Source organism: Neoarius graeffei, chromosome 20 (genome assembly GCF_027579695.1).
Source record: "Neoarius graeffei isolate fNeoGra1 chromosome 20, fNeoGra1.pri, whole genome shotgun sequence".
NCBI lineage: Eukaryota > Metazoa > Chordata > Actinopteri > Siluriformes > Ariidae > Neoarius > Neoarius graeffei.
In genome coordinates this window covers 33,412,998-33,418,997 of record NC_083588.1, presented here as the reverse complement: position 1 = coordinate 33,418,997, position 6,000 = coordinate 33,412,998, and the positions used below count along the sequence as shown (strand labels likewise).

Here is a 6,000-nt window from a genome sequence, read left to right as displayed (position 1 = left end):
TTCTACAGGGTTGCAGGCAAGCTGGAGCCTAGGTCATCACAGGGCTTCACAGGTCATCACAGGGCTTTTGTGTCTTATTATTATTATTATTATTATTATTCATCTCATCTCATTATCTCTAGCCGCTTTATCCTGTTCTACAGGGTTGCAGGCAAGCTGGAGCCTAGGTCATCACAGGGCTTCACAGGTCATCACAGGGCTTTTGTGTCTTATTATTATTATTATTATTATTATTAAAACAGGCCATAGAACACTTTCTTCGCTTTTTATGAAATTTATAGAGGACAGTCTTTGCTATCCTCACAACAATTTTGGTGTACGCCAATCAAGAACTCTAGTGCTTGGTTAATATGCAGTATGCTACAGATGAACAAAATACAGTTTCTGTGAGTCATACTGACATGATTTATGGAATGCATATATAGAAAGAGGAACCTTTTTGGAACCATGGAGCTACAGAGACAATAGCACCAGATAGTGGGTCGTGAATATATGCCACTGTATGACTGTGTATGTGTGTGTGCTGTGGTTTTCTGTCACCATATGCACAGCATACATTGTAGAACATGAGAGTCTTGCTCATTCCTCAGAAGTGTTTTTAAATGCACACAATTCAGCTTTGTACTAAAGTGTACAGATCTATCTTTTTCAAACATTTAATTCCACCATTATAGTGGCCTAACTTGTTTCGAGTTTGTAAAGCACTTTTTAGGCTTTGCTTACTTAAGCTATACACTGAAATTTTAAATTATCTGCATTTAATATCCTTTTTATGAGGAAGATGAAATTGGTCATAGGATCCAGTTACTTCTAGAATGCACCCAAGTAGGAAGATCGTAAAACAGGTTAGAAAAGATAACTACAGTATTGGTGTATATACAGGGGCGCAGATAGGATTTTTGAACTGGGGGGGACTGAGCTGTCAGCAAATGATTCCATTTTGTGTAAATGCATATATATATATATATATATATATATATATATATATATATATATATATATATATATATATATATGTGTGTGTGTGTGTACTGAAGCTTCAATATACATTCGAATTGTGAGTTTTCTAACTGAATGAACATTGGTAGACAAAGGCCTACCTGGTCAACATTGCTCAGTTTTTGAAAAAACGCTGTAATTGTTTTTTGTTTTTTCATTGTTGACCCCACCAGGGATTGCCTGCAGGCCAGGAGGACAATGTTAACATCTTGAATCTCATAATTTCAGTTAACAGTTGCTGCTTACTAAAATAACATTATACATAAAAATAACAACATTAAAAGATATTCACCTACAGCCTAGAATGCTGTTATTTTACATTTAGCCTACTTCAGGTAAGTCCAAATTCCTTCTTATTATTATCCGACTAGCTACTCAACATTACAAAACAAGTATTTGTCACATCTGGGAAAGGCAACAGGCATAGGATATTTACATCTTTTGGTTCTTGAAACAAACGCTGTGATTTTTTTCCCCTCTTCTCTGGCTTAATGTGGCAGAAAGATCACCAGCTCGGTCATTAGACAGTTGTTTATGATCACTATGGTTACCGCGACAGGTAAAGTCACAAGCTCCCCTTAGGACCCTGGGGTTGAGATGGTGCGTTACATTTACATTGGAAGTCGGAACTTGGAGCTCCGAGCAACATAACCTCAGAACTGAGCGCTTCCCAGTTTAAAAACTGGGACATCATGGAACATGGAATTCGAAAAAAATGGCCAGTTAATGAAATGAAACGAAAACCCCAACGTTTATGTTGGGAGATGCTGGATTTCAATGCTTTTCCGACTTCAAACTTCCAACTTATGAGTACACCTGAACGCACCATTAGTCGCAGCAGAAACACCGTTGCTATCAAATGGATGAGCTGTGCAGTGTTATTAACCGAGAATTACGTGGAAAATGAACACCTTGCTTTCCCAACTCTGGAAGGATCTGCTCCAGCCTACACCGATTCAAGAAGGGGAAAATGTGGATTGATCACTGACAAGGCTGCTGCTGCTGCCATTTCAACTTTGTGCTGCAATGTAAGTTAGTCTAACTAACGGAACATTAATCCTCACTTTTTCTACCTGTGTGTGGCGCCTTACGTAGGGACGGTGGGTGGGTGGGGGGACAGATGGGGGTCACTATAAATCTGGGGGGGACATGTCCCCCCGTCCCCCGTGCTATCTGCGCCCTTGTGTATATACTCGAAAGGGTCTACTACATGTATTTTTTTTTTAAGATTTTACTGCCACTTTGTATCTTCACAGGAGGTAAAAATATGAACATTACAATCATAACCTCTTGGATCTCTCTCTTTCTCTCTGGCATATCACTACAGTGCTGTGTGCTAACAGCTTTTTTTTTTCCAGCCATCAAAGTTTCTAGGGGAAATTACAGTAGTGGTTTCGTGTTGCCTTCTACTGGATTATTATAGAGGTTTTCTCCTCTCAACCACTCACATACATTCACACCTATGGGCAATTTAGAATAGCCAGTTAACCTAACCGCATGTCTTTGGACTGTGGGGGAAACTGGAGCACCCAGAGGAAACCTACACAGACACATGGAGAACATGCAAACTCCACACAGAAAGGCCTCCTTCGGCCATGAGGTTTGAACTCAGAACCCAGCTGCGGGCAGTTGGTTCCAGTGGAACAAACAGGTGTGGAAACAAGTTCACCAACACCTAGAGCACACTGCCCAGGTACCAAAGAAGTTTGCAGACAGATGCCATGGAGAGACACCCAGCTACGAACCATGGGATCAAGTATGACTCTTCACCCAAGACATTTGGGTCACTGAAGGGTGCAGAAAGCTAGTACACTACTATACTGGCTCATTAAAAGTCCTCCAATGCATTAATGACATGCACAAGCCACCTAGCCTCTTCCTTCCATGTTTCCCACTTGAAACCAATCATTCAAGGTCCCCTTACTGACAGTATCCCTCATCCATGCCACCAGCACCCTTGGACATTGAAGTTGAACCAGCCTACATTGTAAAGGAGATCATAAACTCACAGTGCAGACAGGGTAAGCTGTAATATCTCATAGAATGGGAGAGCTATGGACCCAAAGAAAGATGCTGGGTCCCAGCTCAAGATGTGCTCGACGCCCTACTTTGTCAAGAATTGCACATTCACCATTCAAATTGCCCAGGTCCACAACCTAGGCAGAGGTCTAGAAAAGGTCCCATTCCCGGAGGTAGCTCTTCAGAGGGGGTTCTGTCATGTCAATGTCAAAATTGACTTTCAACTACAATTCACAGAACACAATGTAGCCTACAAACATAGCCAGCAAAGACTACAACACCCAAATATCACAGATTCTCTCACATTCACCAGATTACTGATCGCACACACTTGAACTCAATTGCTTGACAGCCACACTCACAGTATTAAAGGACACTCAGTTTTCACAACCACTGTGAAGTATATGTGCAGTGTGTTTCTACGTGTTGTTACCAAGCCTTGCTAGATTGTCATGGTGTCGTCCTGGTTTCGATCATTGTTCTGGTTTCCTGATTCTTGCTTTGTCTAGTTTGTTTTTTACTCATTGCCTGACCATTGTGTTTCCTGACACCGAGTTGTGTTTGCTTGAAAGCCTTAATAAAGCTGTGTTTTACCTGCACCTGCATCCACATCAACCTTCCTGACAGAATACTTTGCCATCCCATGGATGCAGCAGGTAACCATGAGTGACGTCAGGCTTTAGTGGCGCAAGGCCATGCCATTGGAGAGCAATAGCAGCAACAGATAAAGATGTTCAGTGAGCAACTAATCCAACTCCAAGCTACTGCTGCAGCTCTGTTAACCTCAGACCTCCCAAAAATATGCAGGAAGGTGGACTGGTGACTCCAAGTTGCCTCTGTGTGTGAATATACACCGATCAGCCATAAAATCAAAAGTACTGACAGGTAATGTGAACTACACTGATTGTTGTTACAACGTCACCTGTCAAGAGGTGGGATATATATTATATACAGAAGAGCTACTGTAGCACAAACTGCTGAAAAAGTTAATGCTGGTTAAAATGGAAAGGTGTGAGCATGAACTTTTTCAGCAGTTTGTGCTATGTGAATTTGAAATTGTGATGGCTAGATGACTGGGTCTGAGCATCTCCATAATGGTGTATCTTGTGGGGTGTTTCCGGTATGCAGTGGTTAGTACCTACCAAGAGTGGTCCAAGGAAGGACAACTGGTGACAGTCATGGGTGTCGAAGGCTCATTGATTCGCACAGAGCACGAAGGCTAGCCCATATGGTCCAATCTTACAGAAGAGCTACTGTAGCACAAACTGCTGAAAAAATTAATGCTGACACCTTTCTGTTTTAGCCAGCATTAACTTTTTCAGCAGTTTGTGCTACAGTAGCTCTTCTGTAAGACTGGACCATATGGGCTAGCCTTTGTGCTCCATGTGAATCATTGAGCTTTCGACACTCATGACCCTGTTGCCGGTTCACCGGTTGTCCTTCCTTGGACCACTCTTGGTAGGTACTAACCACTGCATACTGGGAACACCCCACAAGATATGCCATTATGGAGATGCTCAGACTCGGCCATCACAATTTGACCCTTGTTAAAGTTGCTCAGATCCTTATGCTTGCTCATTTTTTTTTTTCTGCTTCGAACACAATTTCGAGATCTGACTGTTCTGTTGCTGCCTAATATATCACTCACACCCCTTGACAAATGCCACTGCCACTGTAACAACATAACCAATATAATTCACTTTAGCTGTCAGTATTTTTAATTTTATGGCTGATCTGTGTTTTTTGTATATATATATATATATATATATATATATATCTCATCTCATCTCATTATCTCTAGCCGCTTTATCCTTCTACAGGGTCGCAGGCAAGCTGGAGCCTATCCCAGCTGACTACGGGCGAAAGGCGGGGTACACCCTGGACAAGTCGCCAGGTCATCACAGGGCTGACACATAGACACAGACAACCATTCACACTCACGTTCACACCTACGGTCAATTTAGAGTCACCAGTTAACCTAACCTGCATGTCTTTGGACTGTGGGGGAAACCGGAGCACCCGGAGGGAACCCACGCGGACACGGGGAGAACATGCAAACTCCGCACAGAAAGGCCCTCGCCGGCCCCAGGGCTCGAACCCAGGACCTTCTTGCTGTGAGGCGACAGCGCTAACCACTACACCACCGTGCCGCCATATATATATATATATATATATAGTGCCACTCAACATATGGACACATACATACTACAACCTTGTTATTCAACTCATTATTTTATTAACGTATAAAGACCTAAGCCAAGGATGACACATAATTTCATTCCATTCACCAACTACAAGGCTCTCTTCAGTCTCATATAAATCTCTAGGATCTGTACATTTTTTTCTCAGACAGAGACTTAAATTGATAAGGCTCCTAAGTGACCGCATGCTTATCCAGATTATTATTATTATTATTATTATTATTATTATTATTATCACCACCTCTCCATCAGACTCCCACTGGTGTGGTGAAGTGTGCCACTTCAAATGATCTCTGATGTTTTGCTATCTCTGCTTGCCCCATCATTCTTTTGACATAAAGCTTCGTGTTATTGCTCATGCTGACAATCCCTCTCTTTCGGTGCCCCCTTATTCATGTCACACACTTGTGATCTGCACACAAAAATTCATTTTTCAAATCTGCTTAGACAGTAAGGACTAACCAAATTCAAAGGTGTAATTATTCTTTGAAGTTACTGGATGCAAAATCTGGCATTTTAAAGCCCTTTCTGGTAGAAAAATGCTATCTGAGAATGTACTCTCAGAAGAACATTTTCTGACATGGCTTGTGCTTCATACTTTAATCTGACACTGTCTTTTCTTGTACCTTCTAAACTGCTGCTGACTGTCCTGTGCTTATCCCAGGACTTCTGTTCAAAACATGCTCATCTTGTAAACATACTTAATACTGTTTTTTTGTCTAACCCAGAAGAAGATGGGTTCCCTTTTGAGTCTGCTTCTTCTCAAAGTTTCTTCCTCATG

General features: G+C 41.8%; 1 protein-coding gene across 1 annotated transcript in view; it reads left to right on the top strand.

Annotated features, from left to right (window-relative positions):
- The first annotated feature begins 1,627 nt into the window (after nt 1–1,627).
- The window catches only part of zgc:158403 (tetratricopeptide repeat protein 39A), a 74,597-nt gene continuing 70,224 nt past the window's right edge, over nt 1,628–6,000 (top strand). The window contains exon 1 of the mRNA XM_060901528.1: nt 1,628–2,027. The gene's annotated coding sequence lies outside the window, so the exon portion shown is untranslated. The remainder of the gene's footprint in view (nt 2,028–6,000) is intronic.